Here is a 14,936-nt window from a genome sequence, read left to right on the forward strand (position 1 = left end):
ATTAGTTTTTAAATTCCAAATTATTCTTAAAAACTAGTAAATTCATTAAAGAATCTAAAACAATTGATCCATCTTGATTTGATTTTGTGTAAATTAGAGTTTATTTATTTAGTGAGAAAATTCAAAAAAGTATATAGAGGAGATTATGAGTTTTGGTCCATTACGTAATGGGATTAATTGAGTCTATTTTTAAGCTGCAAATTATTTTTTAAAATTATTAAACTTATTAATAAATTCAATGTATTAATTTTTACTTAATTTGAAGTTTATTTGTCTCGTGAGAAAATTTATAAAAATACAATTATATGTAAAAAAAAAGAAATAATTAAATCATTTAAAACTAGTTTGAATCCATGAATTTTTTAATGGAGATTGAATTATTTTTTGAATTCTAAATTATTTTTAAAATTAATGTACTTGTTAAAGGATCCAATACATTAAGTCTTGCTTGATTTAGAATTTATTTGTCTAATCAGAAAATTAAAAAAAAAAATACAATTCAATATATATAGAAGAGAAATAACATAATTATTATAAATTATTATTTTTTCATAAATTTATGACATTAATTGAGTTTTAATTTATTTTTAAATGTAATAATTCTAACATATTAAGTCTTAATTGACTTATAACTTATTTTTTAATTAAAAAAATTCATAGAAATATAATTGCGTGTAAAGAAGAATCTGTTAGAAATTTTTCATAAATACAAAAATATAAAATGAAAGTCATAGGTCATACATCCATCATAATGTAAGGAGAGCTTTCTCCTTCCAATCAACATATTTATCATTTAAAAATGGAATATGAAATGAATTAAAACTTGAAACAAACAAAGATTAAATAGCTGCTAAAATAAATAAATAAAGTTTATCAAACATGCAATGAAGCAAATATGGAAAATTTACCCATGTAAATTAATAAAAAACAACTAAAATCAACACGTCATTATAATCTCTCACGTGGGCTAAAATTATAACACGTGAGTGATTTTTAAAGATTATGTTATAATGAGACTAGGATTTTAATTAATTTCCAAATAAAAATTATTTCTTAGGCTTGTGGGCAGCTAGGTGTATTTTTTTTTTCTTTTTTTTTTCAAATAAATATTACTTTTAAACATATTTACTGAGTTAAATGTCCATGATCATCATGCATGTGTAATTAAGAGAGGATTATATTTGAAGGTTTTCTATATTGACATCCCATACATGAATATTCTAGCTCATTGCTTACGTTTACATGTACTTAGGTTGATATTTAATTAGACAATACTATTATTAAACCATGTGTGTCTTACTCTAATGCATCATGTTTAATATTTGTTGCTTTTATTTGTGTGATAGATCTCATTTGGTATGTATTTATGGTTACTATATTTTCCTATCCAAAAAGTTTGATTGGACAAATCAATTATTGTCATTTTAGAAGTACTTATATATTTATGTTTATCATCATTTTCATCATCAATATTGTTAGAAATGTCTTTCTCACAGTTTAAGGATTTTTGTTAATATATTAGGCTATTTAGATTAAGTTGAAAATTTTCCATCTTGGTTTAGGATTCTATGTACTTTTCTATGATTTATATTTTTTTTGAAGATTCAAGATTATTGTAGAATAAACTGGAGACTAAATTGATGAGAATAATGACATAAAAGGTATAGAGTAGACTTATGAAAATTAAAAATAAAATTAATTTGGAAAGAATTTTAAATTGAGGATTTAAAAATAATTTTTTTTCCAATAATAAAAATAATTTGGAAAGAAATTTTAAATCGAGGATTTAAAAAGAAAAATCTTTCCAAATAATAAAATTAATTTGAAAAAAAATGATTTGGAAAAGAATTTAAATTCTAAAAGAAAAATCTTTCCAAATGTTTTTAAATTTAAAATATAAAATCTTTTCAAATCTTTTTAAAATTCTTAAGTTTCTAAATTATTTTTTTGTAAAATATGATTTCTAATTTGATTCCAAGTTCACTAGATTTTCTCTTATATATGCTTATTGGGAGAGTTCTCTTAAAAGCGGATGTGCCTATACTTTTAACTCATTACTCTTTGCGCTTAATCCAAAACTCTCAAAAAGTTGTGATTCTTAATCTTGGATTCGTGAGAGAGATTCACATCCCCCTAAAGTGATGAGAAGTCCAATAAGAAGTACGATGGTGTTCCATCATGGACATGAGATTAGGTGTAGGATCCAGTGTATAAGTCTTAAGGAGTAACAACCGTCAAGTAAATCTATATACTTCATCTTCATATTTAGTGGATTACAACTCTACGGATTTTGACTTGTGGTTTTCTATTTTCACAATTCGAGTGGAGATTTTCTACATAAAAAATCTTTTAATTTGCACTCTAAAAAAGGATTATTTGAATTGAAATTTTCTACCCTTATATCAAAATATTTAAAATATACTCATTCACCCCTCTTTGGATGATATCTTACTGGTTTCAATTGGTATCAAAGCAAGATTTTTTAATAAAAATAAAAAAAATTTCTTGGTCCTACTAGTCTAGTATGGACCAATAGAGGGTAGGATCTTCTATTACTAATCCACCCTACATTGATGGTGGCAACTATCCTCATTGGAAGGTTTGTATAAAATTCTTCTTGAAAATACAAGGAGAATAGGTTTGGAATGCTATTGAATTTGGATGGGAGCCACTGTTAAAATTAGATGGAACGGGAAGATCCACTGGTGAACTTAAGCCCAAACAAGAATGAGATAAAATTGATAATGAGAGTAGTAAGGTTAATGCTTAAGTCCTTTATAACACTTTTAATGGAGTGAGTCCTAACAAGTTTTGCGGAATAGCCACATGTAAACATGCTAAAGAGGCCTGAGATATTCTCTCTATAACATATAAGGGCACCTTTGTTGTGAAGTTGTACAAGATTTAAATGCCCACTTCAAGATTTGAGAACATTAAAATGCAAGAGGATTAGACTTTCTCTGCATTATATTCAAAACTTGGTGATATCGTGAATTCATCTTTTAACATCCAAAGTAGTTAGAAAAATTTTGAGGTCTTTTTAAAAAAGATTAAGGCCTTGGTCACAATCATAGAGGAAAGTAAGAACGTTGATTCTATGAGAGTTAATGAACTTGTTGGTTATCTTAAGATATATGAAATAATACTTCCTAGTTCTCAAAAGCCTAGAGAATATGCTTTTAAGGCTTCTAAGAATGAGGAAGGCCTTGAAAATTTTGAAAAAGTAGATTTAGAGGAATTTACCCTCTTATCAAAACGAATAAAAAATGCTATGAAATTTTATAAAAAGACCAATAAGGAACTTGACTTAGAAAAAGGGTAAAAAACTTGAATGTACTTTTAAAGAAAAAGATAAGAAAGTCTATAAAAATAAAAAGATTGAATGTTTTCACTTAGACACGCATAGACATGTATCTTCGAATTAAAATTTTTAACTCTTATATTAAAATCTTTGAACTACACTCATTCATCCCATCTAAATCAGCCTACTGTACAATCAATTTTTCAATTTTAATTAACTATTTTGAATAGGTATAGACTCTTATGGTATGTTTGGTTTTCAAAAAGTATTACGGAAATAAAACAAAATGTTAAGGAAAATAATTTTCTCATATTTGATTTCATTATAAAAAAAATTAAAAAAAAATTAGAAAATTTTATATTTAACCTTTACATAAAAGAGGAAAAAATAGAATAAGATGAGATTGAAGTAACATATATATATATATATATATATATATATATATATATATATATATATATATATATATATATATATAAATTAATTTATTCATTTTAAATTTATTTTGTTTTAGTTTACCGGCCAACATGTGATACACAACGCTTAGAAGATCCACATATAATAGTTGACTTAAGGACATATTTTCGGGTAATGCTTTTTTCTCAAATAACACAATTCATATTTTAATATTGACACAATGAGAAATTTCGACCACGTGAATACTGATGTTATGGTCTAATAGACCCTGTCGATTAGATAAGTGGGCTTCAAATTCATATTCTTCACATGTTGGAGGCTTGGAGTACCCATGATTATTAGGACAAAGGCATGGTGGGACAATGTGAAAGTGATGAATTTAAAGCCTGTGAACTCGACGGCTATTTGGAGATAGAGACATGGAACGGATACGTGCATGCATGGTAGTCCTGGAACGCACCTTTCCACAGTATCGGATGGAAATTTCAAAAGGTGCATTTGCCGCTCCTAGACACTACCTGTCTCCGTCTCTGAAGCCACGTTTATTGGATTCCATTGAGTGAGTCTTTTTTCCATTATTTACGTGTTTAGCTAATTTCCAAATGATTTGAAATGAAAAATAATAATTGGGTCTACCATAATTTGAGGTGACTCGTTGATTCTTCCCCTCTCATACATATGAGACTCTTCTTATTTGAGGAATCAAATTTTGTGAATAAATTACTTAATTTGTCCTTGGGCTTAGATATGTAGCTATTGTTATATCTTTAATAAAATAGTATATTATTTATATTAGAGTTATTTATTATATGAATAATAATTTTTATTAAAGGAGAGAATAAATTAATTAAATATCAAATTTATAAAAAGAATGATATTTTTTATCAATAAAATTATAATAAATTTCATTTTTTTACTTGATCAATCAACATTTTCTTTTACCTTATAATCATAGATGCAAAATAAAATACATAGGGGTCATTAAGTTAAAATTATACATATTATAAAAAAATGGAAAAGTTTTTGTTTTTTTTTTTTGCTTTTTTTTTTTTTAATCCAAAATCTATTTAATCAAATAACATTTATTTATTCTTTTTCATAATAATTTTATAAATATTTAGATCAAATTTCTGATTAGGATTAATTCTCTTTTCTTTCCATTCTATTTTCCTTTTATTCCATTCCTTCGAGTAAAATATACAAAATGCACTAACCATAATTTTGAGTTTAAAAAATGAGTAATAAATATATTGTGGGAATAAAAAAAAATATTTCATTGAATTACATTATTTAAAAAAAATATTACATTTCAATATTTTAGAAGAAATTATATATAAAATAGTTTCAATATATAAAATAGTTTCAATCTAACAAAAAAAAAATCTAGATTAAAAAAACTAATAGATTACATTTTAAGATTTTAAATAAGCTTTTACACCAAATATTTTATTTGAAAGTTCATTTTAAAAGTCTCTTTAAAAAAGTTTTTTGATTTTTTTTGGTTTTAGTTTGTCTTATTAAATTAATTTTTATTTAAAACTTATATTTTATAAAGTGTTTAAAAGATTATTTGTATTATACTTTATTGTTGTTGTTTAAAATTTCATGATAACCTAATTTTTAAAATTTTTTAAAAGACAAAAATACAAATTAAAGTTTTTGACAATTTTATATTTTTTTAATGTAAAAAATTAAAGTTCTCAATGAAAAGTAAAAATAAAAGAATAATTACTGATGACTTTAAAAAAAAAAATCGGAAAAAAGGGAAATCAAAGCATAAGAAACATTCAAATAAAACATATCAAAATTCTTCTTCAAAGAAAATTGATAAACAAAATATAAAATGTTTCGAATGTAGCAAAAGAGGGCATATAGCTCCAAATTCCAGAGTCAAAGAAATAATTGCCGATTTAGATATAGGAAAATGTCTAAAACGACAAATGATTAACTTAATCAAAACAAAGTCATGGTCGGAGTCATCTAGCCAAACCTCTGTAGAAACCTATGATGAAGATCAAGTACTTCTATTAGAAGATGATTCTTCAAATGAGTCTTCCTCACAGTCATCTTGTGACTGTATTGAAAATTATCTCTGTAATATCAAACAAGTAAATGTAATAACAAGTGAAATAAACTTCCTAATGGAATTAATTGACAAAATTCGTTATCAAAACCTTCAAAAAGAATATTTTAAAAAATATTTAGAAATTCAAAAACAAAATAATGAAAAACAAATAGAAAATACAAATCAATACAGCCTAAAAATTGTATTAGATCAATTTTATAAACTAAAACCTATAAGATTCAAGATCTTCAAAATGAAATAAGTTAAATAAAACTCCAAATTAATACCATGCTAAATCAAAATCAAGAAATAGATCTAAGACTTCAAATGTTAGAAAATGAAAAAAATTCAAAACACAGAAACTAGTGAGAATAAACAATTAGAAGAAGGAGAATATTCTCAATTATTTGTAAACTCTATAACCAAAATGTTAACTTAAAAATGGCATATCAAAGTAAAACTTTTTATAAAACCTGACTTTTGTAAAGAGTTTTTGGCATTAGTTGAGTTTGGTGCTGATATAAACTGTGTACATGAAGGATTAATTCCGACTGTATACTTTGAAAAAACTTACCAAGGTGCTATGAGTGCCAACTCAACACCCTTGACCATAGATTTCAAAATTTCAAAATTTCAAATGTACATATTTGTATCAAAATGTTTGTTACAAGACTTTTCTTTTACTTGTCAAGAGACATGAATAAAAAGATAGTCTTGAGAACACCATTTCTTGCTATACTTTACCCTTTTAAAGTAGATGATGAAGGAATTAAATCTGTTTATAAAAGACAAAATATTTGTTTCAAATTTATTAATTCTTTAAAAATTAAAGAATAAAAGAATCGATCTGCATGTGTAATAATGAATTTTGAAAGTTTCTTTACTATTGTAGTTGCTTCTTTTGGAGAACTTTTCCAAAAATACCTTCTAAGAAAGCATCCTTCATATAATTAATATAGGTGATCTTAATTTCCAATCTTGGTACATAGTCTATAGTTCAAGTCACTTATTATTTTTTTTCCTTATAAAAAACCCCAAAAATGCCGATAGTGGCCTATTTAGTCATATTTTCTTAAAATTGTTTTAAAAATTATTTTTAAGTTAAAAAATAAAAATATTCTATTTTCTAAAACCAATGGTGTTTGGCAAGTGGTTTTAAAAAACACTTGGACCAATCGGCTCTAATGGACACTTACAATATTTCTCAAAAGATGTTTTACTCTTAAACTCCCTAACATCACTTATACTTGAGAAACCTTAAGTAATATCTTCCACTTACATTTTTTTTTCCCTCAAATAATACCCCATATTTGAGCTTATCTCACAAGATTTACAAGAAATGTGTTTCTCAATAAATATTCCTACTTTACAAATTTTTGCTAAAAAATACAAAGAAACTAGGATTAAGAGGTGAACTAAGAATTGAATATAAGTTTTAACTTAAACTACTTAGAAGATGATGGTTGGAGATGGGTTTGGGTGAGGGGTTAAGTGAAAAAAAAAAAAAAGGAAAGAGGAAGTCCCAGAAAAATGAAGAAATAGGGGAAAAAAAAAAAGGGGAAGGGGGCTGCTCTGGTCACTGGTGGTGCACTTGAGTGGGAGAAAAGGAGGAGAATAAAAAAAAAATAAAAAAAAAGAGAAAAGAAAAATGAAGTAAGAGAAAAAAGAAAAGGAAAATAAAGAAAAAGAAACCAAAAAAAAAAAAAAAGATAAATAATTAAAGTAAATGTTAGGTTTGAAAGGTTGTAAATGGACAAAAAAAATTGATGTAAAAAAATATTTTGGACAAGTATTAAGGTCTACAATAATTATATGAAAAGGAAAAAAAAAGAAATACGTTCTATGTTATTTGATTTAAAATCTATATATATAATGAAAAAAATTTAGTGAAGTTAAAAGAAGTTTAGAAAATTACATGTAATTAAGATAGATTTTATATTTGAAGATTTTTTATATTGATAGGTGGAATACAATAAAATAAAATAAGAAACAGTTGATGATGATTTTTTAATTTATATATATGATTTTTTATGATTTGGAGGCCAGCATACTATTGGAAGTCACGCGGGGACCCGCTTCCAAGAACGTTCATGGGAATTTCTTGGGAGCTTTCACATTCAAGCTTTGAGGCTCAAAAACAATTCCATTAGGAGGTTGTTTTCACTGAGCGCGACTGTTCATGAGCCTCTTTGCTGCCTTTTCATAAGAAAAAGATTCTCAGATAATATGTTAGCCTCTAGGGTATTGGTGGCTTTGTAAATTAACCGTCATGAAAGCATTATAATGGATCATGGGAAATATGCAGTTTAACAAGTATTTCTGTTTTTAGAGTTATTTATTTAGTAGTTTTATTGAGTTATTATTTCTGTTGTTAAATTAGAATTATTCTCTCTTTTTTATTTTTTGGAGTAAGTATAAGTTAGTTTTTATTTTCTTTTATTAAAGGTATTAACTGTCATAATATGACACCCTAGATTTTCTTTCTCTTTGAATCTTTTGGATATAAAATTTTGAAGGAGAAAAAAGGCTTTCAATTTCATTAAATAGGAAATTGATGATGTAGAAGTGTAAAATTTAACATTTTAAAATTTACCATGTACTCAACTCTAGTTAATTATCCATGAATAAAAATATTAAATGTTTATAATTAATTCAAATTGTGACCAAATAATTTAGAAGACAAAAGTTGGAGAGGAACTCTTCAAAAGGGATCTAAATCTTCTTCAAATCTTTGAAGGAGATTTTAACAAATCTTAATTTCTTTAGAGTATTTTTGAATTGTTAAGATCTTCAAAGTTTCAAATTATAAAATCAAATTAAATTTATAAAAAGCCTCTTTATATGAGATCAACCTATCCAAGCCCTCAATTGACCTTATTCAATTCAAGTCGATGCCCAAATTAAGTTAAAGTTCAAGTCATTCCAAGCCCAAGCCACACCAATTGCAAAGCCAAAGTCAATCTAAGATTTAAATCACATCAAAGTCCATTTCAAGACAAGATCTAAGTGAAGTTAAGAAAAAAAAAACTAAATTTAAGTCAATGTCCAAATAAAACTCAAACCATTCAAAATCATGCTTCTTCTAACCCTTGATTAGCCATTAGAATGGAATTATAAGAGGATACATGCATAAAATAAAGATTGTACCTACATAATCCTTCAAATTAATAAAAATCCAATTTAACCACATATAACTTTTCTTAAAGAGTACTTACAAATTTCTAGCATGCATAGTCTTTACCTCCCATTTCTTTTTTACAAGTCAAAGATCTATACATTGAATCTAAGAAAAGTACTTTTGGCCCCATGAATCAAAGCAACTCAAAAGTAGCTTCCTAGTAGCAAACCCAAAATACTTCTTCCTCTAATCAAGTTACAAATCATGAATTAACTTCTGTCCAAAATCCGATTATCTCATTAACTTTGTTGGCAGCAAAGATGAAATAGATGGTTGAGGAAGTGGTACCGCACCATAGCCATTTCTCTTGAAACATCTCCAAACCATATCCTTTGCCTAGCCAAGATGACAAGAAGTTTAACATCAAATATATATCTACATCTTCACATGGTTCTCCACATCAGATTCTTAAAATATTAAATAATATTTTTACGCCATTCATGGTTAAAGTATTTCTACTAAAATAGGGGATAAAAAGGTGTGGTTAATTCAATATGTTTTTTTGTGGAAATATTGGTCGAATCGACATAGTTAATTTATACTTGAATCAAAATTGAACCAAAGTTTTAATGATGAAAAAACCGAATCAAGTCAAGGTTATTTAATGTCAATATGGTTTGATTTAAATGATTCATGGGATATAAGTTAATTTAAACCTTAAATATAATTTGTTATTAAAAGTAATTAAACTAACTTGAGTTTGAAATTCAAATTATATTTAAAATTTTAAACCCAATATTTAAATATTTATTTAATCATAGTCTAATAATAAGGAATTACTTTAATAAAGTCTACATAATATATAATGATAAATATAAAAAACTCATTAAATAATTAATAATTATAAATCACAAGAGATAAAAAGTTTTAGTCTGGTTTAGTTTAGTTTAGTTTTTATTGACTAGGAAACAAGGAAACTAAATTAAAATTGAACCAATAAAGTCAGTTTTTAAAATTCTCAAATCGAACTTATTTGATCAATTTTTGGTTGGATTGGATTGATTTTATCAATTTTTAAGTTCTCACTCAAACTCCTAGTTATGAGATTGACCAAGTTGAAAGAGCTTGAAAATTACAATCAAGAGCACGATATCATGATTAATGCATTTTTCTACAAACTTGGACTCTTTGTAGAACCAACAAATGACACCACACATCCATATCTCAAGATAACCTTGAAATTTGCTCCATGGAAAAAAAATCACAAAAAACATTTAAGTCTTTTCTAATGAGTTTTTCTCTACAAATAAATTAAAAAACCTCATCTTAGAGATAATAAACAAAACATTAAATGGTAGGTTTCACATGCTTCTTTCACATATGCAAAACCATATATACAAAGAATTGAGTTAATGCATAAATTTTAATAGTTTGATGGAGAGGGAAACCTAAAGCAACATGTTGCTCACTTTTTGGAAACATGCAACAACAATGGAACAAAGGGAGTCCTTTTAGTCAAGAAATTTATTAGCTCATTAAAAGGATATTCCTTCCATTAGTACACAAATCTTGAAGTTAATTTTATAGATAATTGGAAGCAAATAAAAGGAGAACTCCTCAATCACTTTTATGGTTGGTAATCATACCATCAGCATGTTTGAACTCAACCAATACTAGATAACAAAAAGTGAACCAATGAATGTCTTGGGAACTCCATTACATCTTGCACTGTATGAAGCCAAAAATGTTTGAACAATTAGCTATACAAATGCATGATATAGAATTCAGCATAAAAAGAATTGCAAGTAAAAACATGTCCATCCAAGAACTTTAACAAAAACATCATTGGTGAAGATAGAGCGAGTGCAGTTTGAAATGCTAAAAAAAAATAAAAGGGCTTTGCTTTCAAGAAAAAGGACAAATGCAAGATAGTAACAAATTAAAGTTTAGTTCATTTGAATAAGTCACTCCACAATGTGATCTCATAGTCATTATTCTACCTAGCACTCCTAATAATTAATATCCTTCAATAACTCGACTTAGAAACATGTGGTTCCTCGATAAATAATTTCATCATGATGTTGAGGGAATTCACTAATGAGTATGAGGTGATACATTGCGGACATAAAAAAGAATGTAGATGATGGCTGATCATATAAAACTTGTGGGACTAAGTACAGTCATATATATCAAGTTAATTAAAGTGTGTATTTTCCTTTTATATTTAATGGATTATTTGATCTATGGTTGTTTAACCTGTTATTTTTTATTATATTATATATAATATATACATGACATACAAAGTTCAATCACCAAGTATTAGGTTATAGCATAACTGAGTGTGTGGTTGAATATTGGGATGATTTTGCGCCAAAGAAAAATCCAGTATTCACATTTACATTGAGCTAATTTTTTTGTTATTGGTTGCACTATGAGACGTGAGTGTCATGTTGCTCTATGGAGCTTGAGTTCACGGACGGACTTGGCAGTTGGCTGCTGCCCATTTCCGTGAGGGACCCTCTCTTCCTTGGTTCAAATGGGATCCACATCACCCATCCCGTACATTCATCAATATTTCTACTGGGATAATACCAGTTCATTTAAGATATTATGGGAGGAAAAAAGAAGGTCCACTTAAAATTATTACTGAATTGTTGATATAAGCACTATTGAAATATCTGCTTCCCCGGCTCCAAATCCAGATAATTATTAGAAATTGTCATGAAATTTTTTCGAATCTTAAGGACTACTGTCGGTTGGTTTTAGACTTAGGTGACCTACCAAGAATGAAACCAGCGGCAGCCAGGAGAGAGTACAGTTGTATATGCTCCAAAGAAAGGAATCCAAGGTAGCTAGATTCCCCTGAATAAGGTCTTTTGAAATCCTCTCATTAAATACACTGTGATGGACAAAAATGAACTTGTGGATTTCCAACCCCACAAACACGCCCACTTCTTTCTTTTGATTTTGGATTACATTGGCGTAATCATTTAAAGACTTATAAAATTTTTTTTTTTTTGAGAACTTTGATATATTTTTACACGGAAACATGCACGTAACATCATGATTTTAATACTAGTCCTTAACCCACCTCTTTCGTACCATCAACCAATTACATCAAATATTTTTTTATTAATTTTGACATTACAAGTCACATCCTTATCATGTTTGCCATTTGTTTTTTTGGAACTTTCACATGTGGTAGAACACACGCAAACCATGTGACATAATAGTTTATCATATATAGATTAAATAAAAATATTTTTATTATATTGTTTTATTATTTTAATTTTATTCAAATTGTGTAATTATGCGCATGGTACCCCTAGGTTACATGCTTCCACTAAAATGGAAAGAATGTGTGTTGAAAGAAGGGTATCATTTCTTTATGAAGAAAATAACACTAATGTATACTAAAAGTACTATTAAGGTAGGAAAAATGTTGTATACTTTTGGTTTAGAATGAGATATATTGAAAAGTACCACAAAAAGTAACATTGATATGTATTAAAAATAATATTGATGTGTTAAAAATGCCACTAAGGTGGAAAAAATGTGTCATACAATTGATTTACGATAAGACATGTTACCACATATTATATATTTCACATCTTATGCAGCGGTGAAATAACATGAAATGAATGCAAGTTTTTACATGTTAACATTCATTGACACAACTCATGAGAGAAAACAATATCACTACTTTATAAAAAAAATTATCACTTGAGGGTATGCTATTTTTGCTAGCACACTTAAAAGGTGTCCAACTTCAATATGCAAAAATTTTAGTTCCTAATAAAATTAAAAGAAAATTAATATAAATTGTTAAAGACAATATTTTTATGAAAATTTTATTTTATATTTATCTTATATAAATAAAAAAATGAAAAATTTTAATCAGTAAAAGGTTAAAAGCATGGTCAAAATTTTATTTTATATTAATAAGAAAATTTAACATTTTTTTAAAGAAAATATATAACTAACATGAAGAAATGGTCAAAGGTGGAGAAGGTGAGTGAAAAAAAATAAAAATAAAAAGAGTGACAAGAAAATGTATAGTTAACATTTTAAAAAATATCAAAGATGAAGAAGGTGAGTCCTATTGAGAATGAGGAAAAAAAAGAAAAAAAAAAAGAAAAAGTAAACAAGTACAATAAGTACACTTGTGAACATGATGTGTACTTGTATCAAAATAAAAAAAAATAAAAATAAAAAATAAAAATAATGTGGATAATTGTTAGTCGTGATAACAGAAATGATAGTCTTGTCATTGAAATCACTAGAATTATTTTTGAAAAAAAAAAAAAGTTAACAAGTATAATAATTACACTTGTGAACATGATGAATACTTGTATCCAAATATAAAGAAAAAGTAAAAATAACGTGGATAATTGTTATCCGTGATAGCAGAAAGGATAGTCTTGTCATTGAAATCACTAGAATTATTATTGAAAAAAATAGTTAATAAGTACAATAATTACACTTATGAACATGATGAGCACATGTTGTATCAAAATAAAAAGAAGAAGTAAAAATAATATGGATAATTGTTAGTTATGATAGCAAAAGAATAGCCTTGTCATTGAAATCACTAGAATTATTTTTGAAAAAAAAAAAAGTTAACAAGTATAATAATTACACTTGTGAACATGCCGAGCACTTGTTGTATCAAAATAAAAAGAAAAAGAAAAAATAATGTGGATAATTGTTAGCCATGATAGTAGAAAAGATAGTCTTGTCATTGAAATCACTAGAATTGTTTTTGAAAAAAAAATGTTAACACGTACAATAATTACACTTGTGAACACGATGAACACTTGTTGTATTAAAATAAAAAGAAAAAGTAAAAATAATGTGGATAATTGTTACCTACGATAGTAGAAAGGATGGTCTTGTCATTGAAATCACTAGAATTATTATTGAAAAAAAAAGTTAATAAGTAAAATAATTACACTTATGAACATGATGAGCCCCTGTTGTATCAAAATAAAAAAGAAGTAAAAATAATGTGGATAATTGCTAGTTATGATAGCAGAAATGATAGCCTTGTCATTGAAATCACTAAAATTATTTTTGAAAAAAAAAAAGTTAACAAAGTAATAATTACACTTGTGAACATGATGAGTACTTGTTGAATCAAAATAAAAAGAAAAAGAAAAAATAATATAGATAATTGTTAACCGTGATAGCAAAAAGGATAACTTTGTCATTGAAATCACTAGAATTATCTTGGAAAAAAAAAAGTTAATAAGTACAATAATTACAATTGTGAACATGATGAGAACTTCTTGTATCAAAATAAAAAGAAAAAGTAAAAATAATGTGGATAATTGTTAGCCATGATAGCAAAAATGATAGCCTTGTCATTGAAATCACTAGAATTATTTTTAAAAAAAAGAAAAGTTAATAAGTATAATAATTACACTTGTGAACATGATGAGCACTTGTTGTATCAAAATAATAAGAAAAAATAATATAGATACTTGTTAGTCGTGATAACAAAAATGATATCCTAGTCATTGAAATTATTAGAATTATTTTTGAAAAAAAAAAGTTAGCAAGTACAATAATTATACTTGTGAACATGGTTAGCACTTGTTGTATCAAAATAAAAAGAAAAAGTAAAAATAATGTGGATAATTATTAGCTGAGTCAACGAAATTAGTAATATTATCTGTGAACGCATTGAACAATATAATAGAGAAGTAAAAATTGTAAATACTAGTACCGTACTCCAAGTAGGCGATGACATTGCTCGTATTTATGGTCTTGATGAAGTAATGACAGGTAAATTAGTAGAATTTGAAGAAGGTACAAAAAAGGATAGCCTTGTCATTGAAATCACTAGAATTATTTTTGAAAAGAAAAAAAAAACGTTAACAAGTACAATAATTACGGTTGTGAACATGATGAGCACTTGTTGTATCAAAATAAAAAGAAAAAGTAAAAATAATGCGGATAATTGTTAGTCGTGATAACAAAAAGGATATCCTTGTCATTGAAATTGCTAGAATTATTTTTGAAAAAAAAAAAAG

Source organism: Vitis vinifera, chromosome 10, assembly GCF_030704535.1.
Source record: "Vitis vinifera cultivar Pinot Noir 40024 chromosome 10, ASM3070453v1".
Classification (NCBI taxonomy): Eukaryota; Viridiplantae; Streptophyta; class Magnoliopsida; order Vitales; family Vitaceae; genus Vitis; species Vitis vinifera.